This window comes from Acomys russatus, chromosome 27 (assembly GCF_903995435.1).
Source record: "Acomys russatus chromosome 27, mAcoRus1.1, whole genome shotgun sequence".
NCBI classification, from domain to species: domain Eukaryota; kingdom Metazoa; phylum Chordata; class Mammalia; order Rodentia; family Muridae; genus Acomys; species Acomys russatus.
In genome coordinates, this window is record NC_067163.1 from 14,675,317 (window position 1) to 14,696,122 (window position 20,806).

A 20,806-nucleotide genomic window follows, 5' to 3' on the forward strand; every position below is an offset into this window, starting at 1 on the left:
ACGGAAATGGGTCTGGTTTGGGGATAGAGGACCTGCAGGGTTAGAGTGTAGATTCAGGTTTGCCTGGTGACTGAGCCTGGACCCTGGATCGGCGCTTCCTGGGCCAGAGTGATGCTGTGACCACATCCCACGAGCCGGTTCCAGAAGCAAGCTTGGTTTGGTTGAATTTTCTGCCATCGGGTCTGCCCTGTCCGCTATACCTTGACCTGCCTTGCCCAAACTAATGTGACCTTCAACTCCAGTCCTTCCTCAAACTTTTCTCATCTTTTCCTGAGCTGTTTTTGCGCACTCCATCTTAATTGGTCTTCAGTTAGTGAAAAGAGAAATTTCGTAGGGCGTAGGAGCCTGCCCTGTTTGACCCCGTGAGCATCAATCTGCACATCACCCAACTTAGTGAAAGATACACCCCTTGCCGTTGACAAAGAAATTGTCTCCACTGGTTTGCTCCTGAACACTCTGGAAGACTTTGTTGATTTGGTGTGTCCAGATAAGAAGTGGGGATAGAGATGAACTTTATTTCAGGGTGCCTTACACCCCTATCAGAGAAAGGTCCCAACAGCTCTGGGCGTGAGGCTGATGGGAAAAGAAACCACGGGGAGCTAGTCTGTCCAGATGTTCAGATGTAGTCATTCAGGTAGACGGTGCTGGTGCCCTGCCCACACTGCTTCTGCTAATTGCTCTTCAGAGAGAGAGAGAGAGAGAGAGAGAGAGAGAGAGAGAGAGAGAGAGAGAGAGAGAGAGAGAGAGAGAGAGAGAGAGAGAGAAGCTCACTCACCATGGCCATGGCTAGTTCTTGAATATTCCACGGTTTGGGGGCTACAAGGGTTGCCCTGGCCCTGACGCCCACTTTTGATCCTGGAGATAGCTCCTTTCTGTCAGCTTTTGCCCTTGAGAAGTGCAAGGTAAGTGGACCTTGAGGAGGTGTGTGTCCCCAGTGGAGGTGAAGGTGATGTACCTGGTCTTGGTCGCCTTGCTTTCCGCACTCAGGTAGTTCCTGGTTTTATACGCATCACTACAAGGCGTGCAGTGGTGTGTGTCATTCCTGCGACACCCTCTGAAGTTTCCAGTCTCCAAATGATGTCACAAGTCCCTGGGGTTTTTCGGGGGGGGGGTGGGATACAGGGGTCCAGGTGAATTTCCTCCATTTGGTTTCTGTCCCAGACTTGAAGCCATAAAAGAATCCTGACAAGAGTGTCCTGGGAGGGGTTCCCAGCAGGATAACATTCCTGTGACACCTTTCCCCCTGCCTCAGAGGTGTAACAGCCTTGATTCTTCTGTTCCACAAAATCATTCTCGCTTTCAGTTCCTATTATCTTCACTGCCACACACAACAGGTTCTTCTTCGTGTTCTTTAGGCGGCTGTTTTGTATGGGAGCTGTTATTGTGGAAGTTCTACTCCCAGTGGTTGAGCTGTCTAGCATCCTGTGGCTACAGTTGGTGCCAGTCCTCTTTTTGTACACATGTTGGCTGGAAGTTAGCAGAATAAACCCTGGGCTCTGCATAGCACGAGTCCTGGTACCCAAGGTCCCTAAGTGGAGCTGAACTTTTCCAGGTTGTGGGGAGAGGGAGGGGGGAAACAGATTGAAAGGACTGTTTTTCTCTGTCATGTAAGGCACGTGACTCCAAAGAGGCCATGGGGTCAGTACTTAGAACTGAGAAAGTGACCTGGATGCACACACCCCTTCCCCCCCTTTTTAAAAATAAGCATAGCAATGAATTACGTAAGCTTTTAAGTTTGAGGGGTGCCTTGGGCCCAAATCCAGGAACAGAACTTAGGGTGCCCCTTCAATTTATGCCAATCTGGGATCTGTCTGTTGATGTCTATCATGATAGAGAACATTAAAGCAAGGCATTTTAAAACAGCTCCCTGTGGTGACTCATGCACAGAGGAGAGGCCTGGGTGGGGGAGGGAGCCGAGGGAGCTTTGAAAAGTACAAGTGGGACACGCTGGAGCAGTTGCTTTTTCTCCTTCTCCCTCCTCCTCATTCCTCTTCCTTGTATTTCCTCATTTGGAACAGAGATCATTAAAATAACAAGTTAAGCTTAAAAAAAAAATAGAGTATAGGATCCGGAGAGTAATTGACAAAACCCAAACCACCCTTATTGTAGCTTCACCTTGGACAAGGTGGGCACAAAGCCCAAGACCCTGCTCCTTTGCTACGATACAGCTTGGAGGATGGAGCCGCTGGTATGTGTCTGATTAACTCATTGTGAAGCTGAGTGCTTGCTTGTGTGTGAAGGGACTGATGGATGCTCAGGAAATTTAAATTTGCCAGTTGTCATCTCATTGAATTGAACATGATAGCTTTAGCTAGGAACCTGGATGGGTACCATGTAGCCATCGAGTGTTTCTTTCTTTCCTCAGCCAGCCAGCCAGGATGCCTGTCACTGGGCTGCTGTGATGTGGAGGGCTATGTCCTTTGACTATTCCACTATTTCTCTGACAAATGAGAGACTTCCTCTATGCCTATGGACCTTAGTACCCACCCCCATCCCTTTCTATAATAAACGTGTCAATAGAAATCTCTTTGCCAACCTGCTTTGATCTCATCCTTTTGTGCAGATATTGCTGTTAAAGAAAATTGTGCCCAGAAATAGGATTGAAAACATATCAAAAAATATTTCTTATAAGAGAAATGTCTTTTTGTTTTCTATTTTAAAATTTAATGTTGTGGTTTGGGGGAAATCAAATAAGCACATTTATTGGGTTAGGAGCTTTGGTGTGTGCTGTCATGGTGTCTTCTTTCTCTTTGCGGATGTATGGGTTTCCCAGCTATCCTCAGGGAGGGGGTGTCTGGAGGTTTGAAGCAGCAGCCTAGAACATCCCTGAAAGTTGTCAAAAGTGTGTTACAATGTGCCCCTGTTTATTCAAAATGGGGGAGACAGCTGTTCTGAAATCTAAGCTCAGAAATGTATTCTCCATGCTCAAGTGTCCTCCAGCTTTCATCTAGGAAAATTTCAAAGCCAAAATTATGAGTAAATAGTTCATCTGACTCACTTTTCCACTCACATCTCCAACCTTCATCCCAACGGGGAACTTATTCCGCCTAAAGCAGGTACCTTAACCAGTTTGATAGGTAGGTGTATTTCTCTTTCCTTCCTCCACTCTGGCTCTTCTCATCATTTCAGGACACCTTAGGTTCGAGTTGCTCATAGACACCCTGTTCACTAGAAATGCTGGGTTAGCCATGGGAGACAGCCCAGCAGGGTCTGTGAGGTCATTTTTTCATCAGTTCAGTTTTAAAAAGTTCAGTTTTTTTCTCAGACCTCAGAAGAGTTCGTGCGTGGTGTTCCGCTGATTTGTGTGAGGCAGACAGGGCAGATGCCTCTGGACAAAGGTGCTTTCCACCAGGTATAGGCCCCCGCTGCTCCACTAGTCTGACGACCACTCCTCCACACCCCTTCCGCAGCTTCCAACACCATCCAGCTGGGCACTGACTTTGGAGACATTTGCAGACGGTGCAGTTTGTCTGCCAGTCTCCCTATTTCTTTGTTCTCTTTTAACTCTAATCTATCAGTAGTTGGAAAAGATCAAATGCACTCCTTTATACCAAGCTAACAGTGTCACTTGCAGAGGCATTGAAATCTTTCTCCCGTATTTGTAGGATGCGGTGACACCACCAGTGACTACACTCGCATCAGGTGTTTGAGTGCTTAACAGAAACCAAAGATGTTTGTAGTTGTAATTCAGGCATCTGCTAGCAGCACAAGGAAGATGGAGCTGGAGAGATGCAAACAGAGAAGTCGTGGCCTTTTGCTGGGCAGCGGAGACTACTTTGGGAGTTGCGGTAGTATTTGGGGTTGTAGCTGGGTATAGTGGCACATGCCTATAGACAAAGAAGTTCTGGGGTTTGAGGAAAGCTTAGGCAATATAGAGATCGTATCCCTAACTATCACCCAAAAAAAGAAAGAAAGAGAGAAAGAGAGAGAGAGAGAGAGAGAGAGAGAGAGAGAGGGAGAGAAAGAAAGAAAGAAAGAAAAGAAAAAAAAAAAAAAAGAAAAAAGAAAAAAAAAGAAAAAAAAAAGAAAGAAAGAAAGAAAGAAAGAAAGAAAAGGAATATTGGGTGTGACACTTGAGCCCTAGGATTTGATCTTGGACATAATACCCATTTGCTCTTTTTGGCTTTTAGTTTCCTCCGGAGTAAAAAGATTGCACTGTGTTCTTCTAGGTCTCTATCTGCAGTGACCTTCCCATTTGATCTTGCCAGGATGTCTACCTCCCGCAGTGGAGGCCCCAGCTCTGCAGCCTCCGATGCTGCCATGGTGACTGGTCAGCCTTTCAGAGCTAGGATCTATGAAGACAGGTCAGGAGGCCTAGTGGATGGCATGCCCGAAGGAAAAACAAGCTGAGGGAGGTGACGTCATAACCGATTCTGGTTTAGGAGGGGATGTTATATGGAGGATGGCGACCAGCTGTTCTCCATCTCCAGCAAGGATTGAACGAGAGAAAATAGACAGAAATTGCAGCAGATGGACTTAGATTAGGTATGAGGAAAAATTTTCCATCAGCAAGAATTTTCTTAAAAGGGAAGGTTGTGAGCCTCCACAATAATCTTTAAGAAACGCATAAGCTGGAGTTGTTAGTTGGGGCCGGAGGACTATGAGTTGGTAAATGGCTCCTTGAGTCTCAGGACACATCTCTATCCTGGGGAAGGACCTACAATCATTTCTCCCAGACCACACCCTTGGCTTTGGGGTTGAAAGTTGAAGTGCTGGAGCAAGTAAGGAATGTAGGGAGACACCCACGAAGGGCCTTGGGTGGATCCCCTCCCTCTGCTGCCACCTTGGGTGGGACTGTTCTCTCCATAGCTGGGAGATCTTCTCTCAGCTCGAATCTTCTGTTGCAGACCTGGCAAATGAGCCCAGTGAGGTAAGAGCGTTTGGTGGCATCATCTGGGGAATCGGTGACAGAACTGAGACCAGAGTTAAGGCCCCTCCCCCTCCATCTTCAGAATCAGAGTTATTTTCTTTGTAGCTCATTTCCTTTTAATTCCCAGGAATTAACAGAATAGGCCATTTGATTTATTGGGGCTTCTAACATCCCTTTACCTGGATGGCAAAGATTGACATCTGCAGCTGAGCAGTGTTTATTGATAGCTCATTGCTCCCCCTTGCGGGCAGTGAAGACTATGATCTCTAGCCATTGTGACATTCAAATTCAGCGTCTCTCATGATTTCCCCTTATCTCTTCTTGGTGCTCCTTTCTCTATCTATTCCCTTCCCCCAAAGACTTCTCAGCTGCTGCCTCAATGTCAGAGGTGTAAAACTCTTCCCGGACCCCACAGACAGGGCTTTGGGCTTTGGGAAAGCTCCTATGGGCCAGCCGTCTACCTTCGTCTAATGTTCCTCACACATAGATTTTACCCTGCACTCTGTAACTCTCTCCACAGCACCCATCGCCTACACTATGTGCCTTTTCCACAGCACCCATTGCTTACACGGTGCTTGGCTATACTCTCTGTGGTTTATATAGTCTATTGGTCCATCTCCAGTCAGGGAGATGGGTCTCACATCTCTTGGGGGCTTTGCAGTATTGCTGCTGGCTGGGCCACATGGCAGCATTTCTGCCATAACCCAGGAAAAAAAGAAGGGGACAGAGAAGGGGGCACCAAGAAGAGATCTGGGGAAATGATGAGAGGCACCGAATTTGAATCTCGCAATGCTTAGAGGTTATAGATATCCATTCAACTTTTTCACTGAAACAATGGAATAAAAAGGCCCATGGCATAGGTCCTACCATGAATAAAACACCTCACCTGTTACCTTTAACAGACAGGACAGACAGCTACATGTGAGGAACATTATAAGAAGCTAGAGGGCTGGCCCATGGGGGCTTTCCCAGGGCCCAGAGTCTGGCCATCTATGGGGCCAGGGAAGAGCATCACACTTCTGACAACAAAGCAGCAACGGAGAAGGTCTTTGCTTCATGGGGCTTGAGTCAGACACAGCTGAGCACCAAGATGTAAGTCCTCAGACCCAGGCATCAGGGCAGGATGTCTGAGCCAAGCAATGGCTTGGATGGGAGACTTGAAGGAAGCAAAGAAAGAAAGTGCCTTGCGGATACCAAGCTGGGCTAGTCAGGCCCCAGGGTGTGAGATGGGCTGCAAGAACAGAGAGCACTGGCAGAGACAGAAGAGGGAGTCTAAATCCGTGTGCAGCTCTGTTTGCAGAGAAAGAGTGGAGTAACCATCACCTTCGGGAGAACTTTGAGGAAGCCAGTAGACATGCAAGCCCCAGAGCAATTCATCTTGTCTTTGTCCTTCAGGGTGACCTTCACCTGCAGTCACTCTTTCCTCCTCGCTTTGGCTGCTGTGGACTATAGTTGAAATAGGTGCATTAAGTAGAATAGAGCTGTGTGTTGGAGGTGAGGCTCAGCATGGCTGTCCTTACTAGGCGGTGGGATTCATAGGAAGTTTCTGGAAGGAAACGAATGGTTGAGACTAGGGTAAAAAATAACTTACCACCAGGTCTGTGAGAGGGGGATAGGTGGAGGTAAACTATGTTTGCACAGCTCAAAAGCACGGGATAGCACAGCATGCCTGGAACACTTGGATGCTGGTGATTGTGAATATATAAGGTGTTTTTCTGGAGGGAGAATAGGAAGTAGGGTTCTGGTTGTTTGCCAGGTAGGAAGGGTCCTGTTTCAGGCAAGAAATGACATGGACTCATTTAGAGTTAGGAATAACAGCCTGAGTTGCTGAGGTGAGGTTTGGGGTGATGGTGATGGGGGTGTTAAGAAGGGAAGACGCAGTCCGGGACTGGTGAAAAGTGATGGGAGCCTGAAGGAAGATGGTGACAACAGGGAGGGCCGGCAAGACGGCTCATTGGTGATATTCAGCATAGGTCTGGGAAAACTCCCACGGGGAAGGTGACTTCTGCAGGTATCTCCATTGCCTTATAAATGAACTCTGGGGAAGATGCACTTGACGAGGGAAGGGCATTTTGCCTGAGTGGTGCTGAGCTCCTTGGGAAAACAGCCTGCTCTGCAAGGCCTGCGGACTACCTGAGGCCTGCAGGAGCCTTGTACAGCTGGGCAACAGCTCTGGATCCCCAGGACCAATAGAGAGGTGAAGGAGGGGCACATGGTCCACGGAGTCTGACTTCCACTTGCTTGCCAGGACACAAGTTCCCCACAATACTGAGGCTGCTGTTACTGATAGGACTGGCTTTGCGAGTCACTCCAGACCAGGGAAAGGGAAAAGGACCTTTGAATCTCAATGAGGTAAGTTGACGTGTGATAAAGATTTGCTCCGTGAGATAAGAGAACTGGCCATCACTTCTGATGTAGGCTAAGAGGAAACAGGTTAAGGTGCTGGAGAGATGGCTCAGCAGTTAAGGTCTCTGGCTGCTCCTGCTGAGGAGCTGGCTTTGAATCCCAGAACCCACACTGCAGCTCACAGCTGTCTGTAGCACCAGTTCCAGGGGATCCAATGCCCTCTTCTGGCCTCTGTGGGCCCTGCACAGACATACACATAAAATATACACATAAAATAAATGTACACAGAAAATAATATACACATAAAATAAATGCACCTGGAACAGGAATTCATACCAGGGAATGGTTTCAGGTTACAGGGGGAGGAGCTAAGTGAGGCATCCAAATGCATGCTCTAACAGAAAAGACCAAAGCTCAGGAAAAGGACCATCAAAGGAGAGTGTGAGCTGTTTTTCTGCAGAACATTAGAAAACAACAACAACAGCAACAACAACAACAACAACAACAACAACAACAACAACAACAACAAACTCTTTCCCCTGATAGGAAAGTGGGTAACAACTTCTGCACAGACACTTCAAAACACAGAGAAGGACTGAGTGGCTAGAGTGTGCAAAAAGCCTTGTAGTTAATATGCAAAATTAAAACCAAGGTATTGTTTGCTACCTAATGTATTGAGCAAAAATGAAAAATGTCAATATCCTATCCAGTGTTAATGGGAGCGTTGTAGAGGACAATAGACATTTATATACTTTACTGGTGCAAAGATAATTTGAAAATATGAGACAGGTCTCAAAAAATGCCCTTTAAGCCAGTAAGCAGGCCTTCTCAGAGGAATTAACCCCAAGGAAATAAACAGGGATGGGCAAAGCAGGTCTAATCAGGGACGTTTCTTTTAGCATTATTCATGATAACAAAACATTGTGCAGGGGATTAATTAAATCTAATATGGGTCATCTATAAAATGGAAATCAAAGAAGCTATTAAAACTACATTGAATAATATATATGGATGCAGAGAGTGCTAATAATACATCTATTAAGTAAAGATTGAAAAGTAAATAGAGTGTGATTATAGCTAAAGTGGAACAGAATATCATAACTTACAAATGGATAGATTTATTTATTTATTTATTTATTTATTTTTACTTTTTGAGTTTTCTAAATTTCTTACAGAAAAGGTTATTTTTGCAAGTCAGAAACAATGTTTCTTTCTTTTTCTCATATTGATGATAGATTTTTTTTCATACAGTATATTCTGATCAGTCTCTTTACCAGCCCCATGTCCTCCTATATTCACCCACTCATGCAAATTCACACCCTTTCTTTCTCTATCTCTATCATTTGAAAGCAATCAGGTATCTGAAAACCAACCAACAAACAAATAAACAAAACAGAATGAGTTAAAACAACAAACATAGAAACAGGAAAAACAGAGCCAAAAAAATAAAACAAACAAACAAACCCACACACAAGAAATACATACAGATGCACAGACATGCACATTCATATACAGAGAAATTTCATAAAAACACAAAATCAGAAGCTATAATACATAAGCAAAAGACAGGTAGGGTTAAAAAATGCCCGGCCAAAGCATTCTGAGACAAAGAAGCTTTATAAATACTACTAAAATTCATTTTCTGCTGGCCTTCAACTGCTGGGCGTGGGCCTGCCCTTAAGCGTGGTTTGTTTCCCCAGTGAGACTCCATTGGAGAAAACTAATTTTTCATTTGCACACAGTTGTTAACTGGAGATAGCTTCTGGCTTAGGGATGGGGTCATGTGTCTGCTTCCTCTCTCAGTGCTGGGACCCCATCTAGCGTAGATCTGCGCAGGCCCTGTGAGTGCTGCCACAGTCTCTGTGAGTTCATATGTACACGTGTCCCTGTCATGTCTGGAAGGCCTTGTTTTCTCAGTGTCCTCCATCCCCTCTGCCTCTTCTACTCTTACTGCTTCCCCTTCTGTAGAGAAGCTGTGCTCTTTTAAATCAGTTGCTGCAACCATGGACATTCCAGCAGTGACTGTACATGTAGCGGCATCATAGGCCCAGTGCTTACTGTATAAGCCTGGCACGCGTCCTCAGTACATTTGAGAAGGTGCTAAGTAAATATTGCCCAGAATTCCAGGAGGCGCTTAATCTGTAAGAGCTTGTCCTCTGTCCCTCTGCGGGCAGCGAGGCCACGTGACGTTTTCCACACCTCATCACTGCAACCCCAAGCCTTGCCCTTTGCAGTGATCAGACCTGGCTCAGCATCTTGGATAATATGTTTCCATGCATCACAAGTGGAGAAGTGAAGGCTCAGAGAGGCTCGGGACTTAATTCAGGTAACGGAACTACTGAATGGCATTGGTAGGCAGTAGCCCAAGGCTCTTCCGTGCTACCCGCCAAGGTCTATGCAGGATAGCTGACTTGCTGAGTTCCGTATGCTCCAGAAGGGCTGGCAGATTCCCATGGGACAGTGTGGGGCCATCCTACCCTTTTTTTTTTTTCCCAAGACCAAATTGGTGTGCTGGCAGCAGTTCCACTTTGAGCAGGGGCTGGGGGTGCTGAGCCAGAGGCGACTCCACTGCCTGTATCCTGCTTGAGAGTCTCATTTGCTCTTGGTCTCTAGGATGCGGTTGCTTCCCACTGTGTTTCCTCTATTGCAAAAACTCTGGGCAGCCAAGTCAGCTTGCTTGGGGTGGAGGACACAGCTGGCTGACTCCATGATATGTGTTGGGCCACAGGAGGGCTCTGGGGTACCTTCTCACAGCAGTGCCAGTGGAGGCTCTCAGGGGCATAACCTTGGGGCTTTCGGAGGCTTAATTGGGGGAAAAAAAAAGTGGACAGGCTTGCGGCAAGCAGGGCTGGTTGAAGAGCCGTGTGTACATAATTTGCTGCTCTATTTATTTTAATAAGAGCCCAAACTTATATGGTATTTTGTATTTGGAAGCTTCAGATGTGGGCGAGGTGTACTCCTCATTTTGCAAAGAGATCGATAGGGGATGGCTATGGAATTGCGAGGGCAGCTGAATTCTGCCAGCAAATTGCACCTGGCTTAGCAGCAGCAAGAATTTCCCATGGACCTGTATGTCCTTGGTGAAGGCAGGATGTGTATCAGTATCCCCTGTGTGTGGGCCCCGTGGCTACTTAGGGGAGTCAACAGCAGAATGCAAGATATGGCTTTGGGTTCAGGGAACCTTTAGCTGAGTCCTACAATATGAGGCAGAGCGCAGGAGCCGAGGAAGGCCATTCCCAGTGAGGGAAATAGTGGTCTCAGAAGGCTCACGAAGAAAAAAAAACCATCATGAATGTTGAGCTTTGAAGGATGTGACTAATTTGGACGGTGGAAGGGGCATTCTCTAAGGGATATGTATCTGGAGTAAGAGCTGGCAAGGAGTGCCTCTGCCAAGGGCCTGTGGGATGCATTGAGGTGGTGTTAGGACAGGCTGCAGGCAACCTTGCCATGACAGGATTTGTTCTCTTAGAAAGTCTTTGTGTTTAGGAGACTGGGACGGTGTGGGATCGAGAGATGGAAAGGGAGGGAGAGACTTCGGTAGAGTAGAATGATGCGGCAAGGAGAGACACACAGGGAGGGAGACACAGACGAAGCAGTGGCCTGGGCATCTTAACTGGTTTGGTATTCTTCTGCTGTGTTCTTGAGTTTGTTCCCTGTTGAAAGGAAATTGCCCTGTGAGATTCCAGGAAGAGAGAAGGGAGAGTTGGGACTGTTGCCACTCTGTGAGCCCTCCCTTTCTGTTGGGAGCTTGGGGTTTTCAAATTTATTAGCCAATAAGTAAAAGTAAACTTTAAAATTCAGGGCCACGTTGGGAGTAAGCAAGTAAGCCCGGAAGCGTGTTTAGATGCAAGTGGGCATCTCAGCCAGAGGAAAGTCCTCAGGGCGACTCTTTTAAAGGTGCAAGTTGCAAACTTACAAACTACACAGGGTAAAGAAAATCAGTCTAGGATGGCCCTTTGGCTTATATTTGTAAACATTTCATGAGAGCACCTTATTTTATAGGTGAGGAAACAGGCTTGGACTGTAGCTGAAATTTACCAAGGGAGCACCATAAGTGCAAGATGGGTGCCCAGCCTGTGCTCCCTCTCTGTGCTATCCCAGGTAGCTCCTCCTCCTGCCCTTTGGCCAGAGATTCCAAGTGTCTGGATATATGGGATGGGAAAGAGCTGGTTTTGTCTTTCTCTGTTTGCCCCATAGATGCCCCTTTCCCTCATGGCCACGTTGATTTCCAGGAGCCTCTACAGAAGGACTCTGGCTGCACAGTCATTGTCACCGGAGCATGGTTTGACTCAGTACATTCCCTGGGGCAGGTCACCAAGGAAGGTAGCTGGCTTGGACATGTGAGCCCGAGGACACAGCTCAGCTTTTTGATTTTTCCGTGCTGCAAATAGTTTGTTTCTTTCCCATATCCTTCTGCTTTTCTTGGTATGAAACAAAAGCCTTGGACCTTTAGGTCTCCGCTTGTTCCGTGATCCGAATACTGAGAACGGACAGGATTCTCTTAGCAGTGATGACACTGTTCTAGGCTCTAGCCTTTTTGAGATCAGATTCTAGGCGGGGAGATGGCTGGCTGGACCAGAAGTAAATATGATGGAGGGCTGGTATCTGCACGGAGAAAGATAAAGCCAGCCAGGGGAGTAGGGAGTGCCTTGGGGAAGGATGTGCCCCAAACAGCTTTTCCTATAGTTGTACTCTTCAGAGGCCTGAAACAGGGGAGCTGGTCTATATGGGTACTGGGAGACTGGCATTCCATGCCAGGGAAGGCCCCAAAGTTAAAGATATTGGGATGTCAGCAGTAGCTGTAAGGCTAAAGGCCAGATGCAGCCATCTCAAACTCTGTAGAGGTGTGAGTAGCGTGGTGTGTCTGGCCGATGATATCAAAGCATCATTGGCTGTCATCCTGCAGTATGCTTAGCGGGCTGTGAGTGGGCAGAGGCCAGCCAGGAGAGCAGGGTCCTAAATAGTAACGGTGGGAACTTGTTATCGGCAGTGGTCAAGTTCTACTTATAACTTGAAGAGGGAGCAGGCGGGATGTGCCGAGGAGATGAACTTTGGGTTTGGGAGAGAACGTCCAGGGAGGTGTAAAAGGGTTTTGGATGAAGTGGAAAGGTCTCTATAAGGAACAAATGGAGAAGGGGCTCTGGGGTGGGGAGTGAAGAAGACTGGAGGGACAGGAAGTAAAAATTGAGCAGACTGCGGAGTAGGAAGCGAGGATGGCTATGGAGGACGGTGGGGGTGGGGCAGGAAGTGAGGATGAGAGTTGGTAGGACAGAAAGCAGTGTGTGTGTGTGTGTGTGTGTGTGTGTGTGTGTGTGTGTGTGTGTGTTCCTTGTTGAGGCAGCGGGTGAGGATGGGAAGTGAGGATGATGAGTGAGTCTGGAGTCCAGAGAAGAGATTTAGACTGGAGAAGGACTTTTGGGGTCATCAATGGCATTTAAGGTCATGGGGCCAGATTAGCTCACCCAGGAGAGCGTGGCTACAGAGGCGGATAAGACAGAGTTTTGAGAATGGCAGTATTTATAGATCTGGAAGAGTAGCTGGCAAACTTCCTAAAGCGCCAGACAGTAAATACTTTAGGCTTTGCAGGCCGTATTGTCTTCCCTGCAACTGTTTAACTTGACTCTTGCAGCACAAAGCAACCGCCACGGACGGCTACAAATGAATCAGCTGGGCTGTGTCACCACAGAACTTCATTGCAAGTTCGTCTGACCCATAGGTCAGAATTCTCTGACCTTGCGTGTAGGACACTGAGAATTATCCTGGAAACAGGAAGGAAAGGAAAGGAAGTAGCAGTGGGAAAGGGGGTGGGGGAGGGAAGAAGAGGGCGCTGCCTTAGCAACTCAATGGAGAGGGCTTTCTAAGAAAGAAGTGTAGCCACTCTGGGCCAGGCATTGTTGCTCAAGAGCAGAGCTGAGAGCTAAGCTGCTGGCTGCCTGCTGCTGGGCTGACAAAGTACTTTGGGTGGAGTGGGTTCAAGGGAAACAAACACCTCTGTGGTAGAGTGTTGTCCTCCATGGGTGCAAAGAGATGAAATTGTAACAGCAGGACTGTATGGAGGTCAAAGTCACCATGTCTGCTTCCAAAATGGAAACCTAAGAGGTGCTCTGTAAGCACATGAAAGTGACATAAGGACCTGAGGTCAGATCCTGGAGTGGAGGAGTGGTGGGGAGAGCAGGCCTCTTCTTACACTGAGCAGAGGGTGGAAAAAGTTGTCTGTGGGTGTGGAAGGTGAGTGTGGGGGGTAGGTACGCTTTGTTCGCTTCAGTTTCTCAAATTTGCAGGAAGCAGGATGAAGACTTAGAGGAAGAGGTAAAGGCTCTGTGCGTGACCAGGGAGACAGAGGCCCCCAGTGCAGTGGGAGAGGGCTTCAGACAGTGATAGAGGGTTGTTCCAACTCTCTAAAACGAAATTAGAAGATGTGCATGTATGCGTGCATATGTGTGCACATACATGTGTGTGTGTGCAAGTGTATACGTGTGTGTCTGAGTCTGTGTGTGTGTGTGTGTGTGTGTGTGTGTGTGTGTGTGTGCATGTGTATACACTATCACTTGAACTTTTCACTACAGAAGATGCCTTGTAAGAGTTATGACAGAATTACTAAGTCTGTGATCAACGTGCTCAGGGACTCTTGTTAAATCCTGTAGGCTCAGGGCTGCCCACTGCGGTGGCTTTTGTATAAATGCATTTAAAGAAATGAAGTCACCTGCCTAGAGTTTCCAACAGCTCTCCTCAGAGATCATAGGAGACACTTTCGAGAGAAAGTGGGGTTTGGGGAAGGAAGGGTTTGAAAAGTGGGATGGCCTAAAAAGCTCAAGATAACAAAGCTCGGAGACCTCATTTTAACCCTAAATAAATCCACATACCCGACTCAAGAATCCATATGGCTTTTCCCAAGCCCAGTTAAAAATTTCCTTTAGATTTATTTAATTTTTGACTGCTTGGCCTGTATGCATGCATGCATGTGCACTATGTGCATGGGATGTCTGAAGAACAACACGTGCTTAACTTCCAAGCCCTCTCGCAAGCCCCCAAACCTAATTTTATCAGCTTTCAAGCACCTGGTTTGGGTCTTAGGGGTTTGGTGTAACACATTGACTGGAGTGTCAGATGTGAAGTTTTTAGCCTTAAGTACTAAGGGCCTATGGCAAGCTCTTGAAGGGTAATGGATAGTTCTATGGATGGGGCAGAGTAGGGGGCTGGGGTCACAACATATTTTTGTTATTCAGAGCCTTGAGGGGTGAGTGGAAAAGGCCAGAATGCCTGTTTTTCCTATTCAAAGCTCAGGCACATCTTCTCAACTATTGCTGGTTGGTTTTTTTTTTAAGGACATCATAGGGGGCCAGAGTAGCATTGCCAAATAGCACAGCACCTTTAAAATGAGAACCCGGGAGCCTTTCAGCTGCAAGGACCACAATGCTGAGAGAAAGTAAAGGTGACCAAAATCCCTGCAATGCTTGGTGCAGCAGGAGCATAGATTTCTCATACCAATCAAATGATTTCTTGGAAAATTCTGTCCATCTCCCTAAGTTGAGCTGCATAAAATGGATGGTTGATTGACTATGAGATGCACAGTGCTTGGGAGGCTTGCCTTAGGATACTGTACATCACCGTGGACCTCCTCTACAGCACACAGTGACGAACATGTGTGTGGCTTAGGAGCAGTGACATGCACCCGGCTGTGTGTGGCTCTACCAAAGGCGTGACGTTTGAGATGTGTCCTCCTTTTGGGTGGCTATGGAATGTCTCCCCGGGCCTCCGAGAAGCAGAAATGATTGACAGTGGCTGGATGGTGATGCACTCAACATCAAATTGCCACAAAGCGTCCCAGTATATGTTGCTCCCAACTCCATGTAAAGAGAATACACAAGTTCTCACTGTAACCTCTTTCTGGAAGGCATAGATGCCCTTGTAGAATAGCTCCTTCCACGAGCTGTGTTTTCAAAGTAGCTTGCATTTCTGGGCCTCATAGAATTGCTCCTCAGGATTTAACTGAGATGGCATTTTCCCATGGAGGCTGTCATTGCAGGAGGGGCTAGCCAAGGCTGTTTAAAATTCTTTCCATGTGTAGAGAAGACACTGCTGCATAATGGTTGTGGGGAGGTGTGTGATGGTTTGGGGAGAGTCACGAGATGTACAGATCTCCTTACAGCGTGGCATCAAAGCATCCAAGAGGATCATTTTTCTACATGGAAAACTAGACGAAGCAAAGTTGGGAGGAAGCTCTGAAACCACCTAGGATAGTGTTTGGCTGCATGAGTGGCCACCTCAGTCTGACTGTGGGATAGATCGGGCTTGGGGGCTGACTCTGAAGACCGTTGAATCAATGGTCAAGTCAGTCTATTGGCAGCCATTCATCTGTGGAGTAGGGATGTGGTGGTGGGGGCACCTCACAGGGGGTGCAGTGTGGTGGAGAGGGAGTGTACTTCAAGTCATGTACTATTATCAGTAATAACTCCAGTAGTAACAATAATAAGATGCTAATTAAGGAAACAGGATGAAAGTTTGCAAGCTCTAAAGTCACTGGAGATTAAGAAAGACATTACTTGGTGTCTCAGAACCACAGCAGGGGCAGTTTTCTGCAATGTGTGGGTTTTGAAGACTTTGGTACCTGTCAACTTCTGCCCCAAGGAAATCAGCAAAGTGGGGAAGGTGTGAGTGTGTGATATCACTCTTTGAAGTCCTCCATGATATCCTGGAAAACCATCCAAGGTCCCTGTCCTGGAGAGTCCTAACTATGGACACGACACAGCCTACAGTTGTCTCTGATAAGAAGCCTCAGTTGAGGAACTGCTAAGATCAGACAGGACTGTGGGCAAGTCTGTGAAAGAGTGTTTTCGTTGTTAACTGACAGGTGGACCCAGCTCACTGTGGGTGACAGCCCGCTGTGGGTGTGCATCACTGACCCTCTGCCAGGTACCCATGGACTATATAGAAGTGAGCTATAAGCCGTGATCTCCTGTGTTTTCTCCTTTAGCTTCTGACCCTGAGTTCCTGCCTTGACTTTGCTGTGTAGTGGTTTGTGACCTGCCAGTATAAACTGACCAAACGCTTTTCTCCCCAAGTTGCTTTTGTCCAGAGAGTTTTATCACAGTAACAGAATGAAACTAGAACACACTATGGAAGAAGGCAACTAGCCAGTTATGTGTGTGTCTGTGTGTGTGTGTATACATATACATTCATATATATATATATATGTATATATCACATTAATGCCATGAGCTAATGTTCACGAAGCTGTGGTGAGATGGCCTCTGAGGTGGCATGGATGTTGCTCAGACAGCAGCGTGAACAGAGCTTAGCCTAGGTCCTGAGATTATGGGAGACTTTTGTTTGCTTCTTTCTTGTAGTTTCCAGATCTTGTGTGGTGAACCCTCCCTTATTGATTAATTATAATGCAGTGAAAGAAAAAGAATGAGATCCAGTGGCCTTGTTTGTGGATCAGTCCTGGCATTGATTCCTTGCAAACCTGGCCTTGGGTGGGCATACCTCTTAACTCCTCCCTGACCTGTGGGGAAGAAATAATGTTTTGGGAACAGAAACAAACATTTGGGATGAGCGCTGAGTAGAGACTACAGTGGACAGCTGCTTCCCAGTTGTCCCCTGCCCGGGAATCCGTTTACTTCCCGATGTGCTAGGTCCACAGTGTTAGCATGTTAGTCGTTGCTAAAGCCACGTTAGATTGGAAACTGCCGCTCCCTTTCCTTCAGGCTGTCACCGGCAGGCAGCGAGGAGGAAGAGGTTTTACCAAAGCAAAAAAGCAGCCCTGCCTACACAATGCTAATAGACCATGGGGGCTGGAGATGCAGGGAGATGCAGGGAAGCACTCAGGCAAAGACAATGGACCAGAGCTGGCGTCTCCCAGGAAACAAACAGTCCTCCCCAGCTAGAGTTGTACCACAGATGTGCTTCACCTGGCACACCTGTGCCTGCCTGCGTGGAGGCGGCACAGGAATGCCGTTTGTAAATTCCGTACCAGGTTAAGAGTACCAACGGGACCCGCTATACAACAGAGTCCTACACATCCAGTGTTTTTTTTTTTTTTCCTGAGGAAGTGCACGTGCTGTGTGACAGGCATCTCTCCTTGAATACAGCGGAGGCTGTGAGGTAGAGTTTATTCCCATATATAAATTGAACAGCTTAGTCCTGTTATATATGCATGTATATTGTATGCATGCATATGTGAAGCCTATTTAAAATAGGGACTTTAAAAATATGTTGGTTTTGCTGAACGTAGAGCAGACTTAGTTTAGTTCTGCAAAATATCGTAAGAATCCAGATTATTTTCTCCTCGGTCTCAAGGGTTCTAAATTTAAGTATTTTACTTAAATTCATTCTTACAACATAAGCTGGGGAGCCACGTGAGGCCCTGACGTTGGTTCCTGTTCAAGGAAACCCACTTTCTCCATTGATAGCGACTGTGTACAGGCTGAACGGAGGCTCTTCATGCAGAAGAGCGAAGAGAGGCCATCCGTCAGCCTTTCAGTCACCCACTCCAGGGCTTGGAAAGACAATGCGTAGCGTATGACTTTGTCTTTGCAGTAGATGCAGAATGAGGTCCCTGAGAGCTCTGGGCTGGGATTGAATTTAGTGAAAGCAAATTGCAGCTTTTTACAGAGATGCCGCGCTCTTTAGGGATGTGCTGTGACTCTGGCTCTTCCTCTGCTTTGGAATGCGCCCAGATGTTTGGCTTCTTTTAAGTCTCTGCCATGACCATGGCCAAGTCTATAAATAGCACTAACATCAGCGATAACGCTGGCACGATGCTGATTGTTATCTCACCACCCCCCTCAGCAGAAAACACTCTCCCCACCATACACACACACACACACACACACACACACACACACTGTGCATGTACACATGGACAAACCCATACACACATGCACACTGCACACTCACACACAGATAAAACATATACACACACACTGCACATGCACACATGAAAAAACACATACACACATGCACACACAGACTGTGTGCATACACACATGGGCAAACACATACACACATGCATGTGTGTACACACACACACACACACACACACACACACACGCATACATGCAACTTTATAGTTAAATATCTAAATGATAAGCAAAAATCTTGAATGTGCTCAACCCCATCTGTGCTTTTGTTTCTTTCTGTTTTAGGAATTAGGAACAAAAGCAGCTAAAGAGCTTTTAATGATAACAGGGGAAAAAAATCCTAGGAATCTACTATGTCCAGGCACAGTGCTAAATTTAATTAGTTCCTATCCTCACTAGATGTGTCTAGTGAGAGGGTGAAATGATCAGCCACTACTTATGCCAGGCTTCCCGAGGGTACTGTCACCTTGCCGGAGTTCCTGGGGTTCTGTGGTTAGTAACAACACAACATCACCAACCAGCTTTTTCAACAGCAAGAACTCGCCTTCTTGGGCTGGAGAGATGGCTCAGCTGTTAAAGGCTAGGCTCACAACCATAAATATAAGAACTCGCCTTCTTGTGTACTATATATATGCATATATAGTACTGTGCACATACACACGCATACTATATACATACACAACACATAAATATATATGTATATATACATACACATGTGCACACATATAAACACACATACACACAATGTGTGTTTGTGTGTGTGTGTGTGTGTGTGTGTGTGTGTGTGTGTGTGTGTACACAAGTGTGTGCACACCAGCAGAAGCCAGAAGGGGGCATTAGATTCCCTGAAATTGGAGTTCTAGTCAGTTGTGAGCCGCCCTCCATGGTTGCTGGAAACAGAACTTGAGTCCTCCGGAAGAGCAGCAAGGTTGAGCTCTTAACCCCAGAGCCATCTTTCTCCCTGCTTGTACCCCTCCACATCTCTTTAGGTTATCTTTTCTGGACGTTTCTGCATGTGCAAACTTCCCCCATTTTTAAGGAGCCAGTCACACTGGATTGTAGGTCACCCTAGTATCTTCCTAATCTTAACTTGACACCTCTGCCCTGACTTCCCTCTGCAGAAGGGCATTGTCACAGAAATGCAGCATGCTGCTTCCCAGAGAGACCTACCCCAAGTCTGACGTGACCTTTCAGGTAATACTCACACTTCCAGGCAGAACATTCCTCAAATGACAGGTCCCTGATTGCCAGATAGATGTGTTACATGGCTTTCCTCTCTTCAGCAAGGGATAAGTTTCAGTGATTCACATCACGTTGCAGTTTTTAATTCTGCCAAACTAGTTGCTCCTAACCATAGTCAACTGCCTCTTTTTGCAATGATCAGATGGGAGCTGGGAACAAAGGTTCCTGGGAAGAACCATACCTCCCACTGAACCTTCCACAAGGCTGATTTCGCTCAAGAGCTTCAATGGTGTGGAGGGGTGGGAATGATGCAGATCTGGAGCCTAATTATGGTGTATGATGGCTGCCTCAGGTCCTTAATAGCCATTTCTTGTCCCTATCCATGTCTGGCCAACCTCCTGTGGCTGATAGGTAAACCATTTTGGAGTGTGTTAACTACACTGACCCCCAAAAGGTAGAAGTATTAGCATCAGCCTCTGAGGCTAGTAGTGGAAGACTACCTGCTTTGCTTTAACCTGGTATGTCCACCAAGGTCATCGAAAGTGACTTGATATAAGATTTTATCCATCATTATAAAAACTTCATAAAACTATGACCATGTTGGAGCATGGAATTTTGGGTAATCCAAGCCTGTGTTTCTGGGCCATATTTACCTCCACAATAAGCTAAGTCTTATCCCCTTTGATGTGAGAGTTGTGTTTTTCCATCCACAAAGCATATTAGTTTTTCCCCTTGGTCTAGTGGCTTCTTCTGACTCCAGAAACTCTTCCAGAAACTTCCCATCTTTCCCCCTGCAGCCTAGCTTCGCTCTGATCCACAGCTTTCCCCACTCGGTGTGAACAGAGGACTCATGTGAAGCAAGTCTTGAGGGAGCTCCTGTCCTGATATGATGGATGCCAGGAGAGTGGTCAGTGGCCTCCTCCGTTGCTCAGGCTTATCCCAGAACCATGGGCAGCATTTATCGTGCCTACAGAAGAGAGGCTTCAGCTGCCCTGTGACTCATAGCCTGGGCTCAGCTGCCTGGAGCATCACCCTCCTTTACACATGGCCCACAAAGCGTGTGTGCCTGCATGTTCACACACAGGTGGAGGCACAATACACACACACGTGAACACACAGACACAGGCACAACACATACACATGTGGATACACAGGCACAGGCATAACACACACACACATGGACACACACACACAGATACATATACACACAAACACACACACACACATGGACACACAGACATAGACACAACACATACACACATGGACAAACAGATGCAGGCATAGCACATACACACATGGACACACAGACACAGGCACAACACACACAGACACACACACAGATACATATAGACACACACACACACACACACACACACACATCATACCTGCACTCAGGTACTTCTCTTTACTTGGTTGGCAGCAAACACTGATGTCCTAGTTTTAGTTCCATTGCTGTGATAAAATACTGTGACCAAAAAGCAACTTAGAGGAGAAAGGGTTTACTGGCCACACTCTGTTATTTCCAGGAAATCAAAGTGGCAGGAAC

The 20,806-nt window shown here is 46.7% G+C and overlaps 1 protein-coding gene across 2 annotated transcripts in view; it reads left to right on the forward strand.

Annotated features, from left to right (window-relative positions):
- Positions 1-20,806, forward strand: part of Zmat4 (zinc finger matrin-type 4) — a 518,094-nt gene that overhangs the window by 146,834 nt on the left and 350,454 nt on the right. The gene's annotated exons all lie outside the window — the stretch shown is intronic.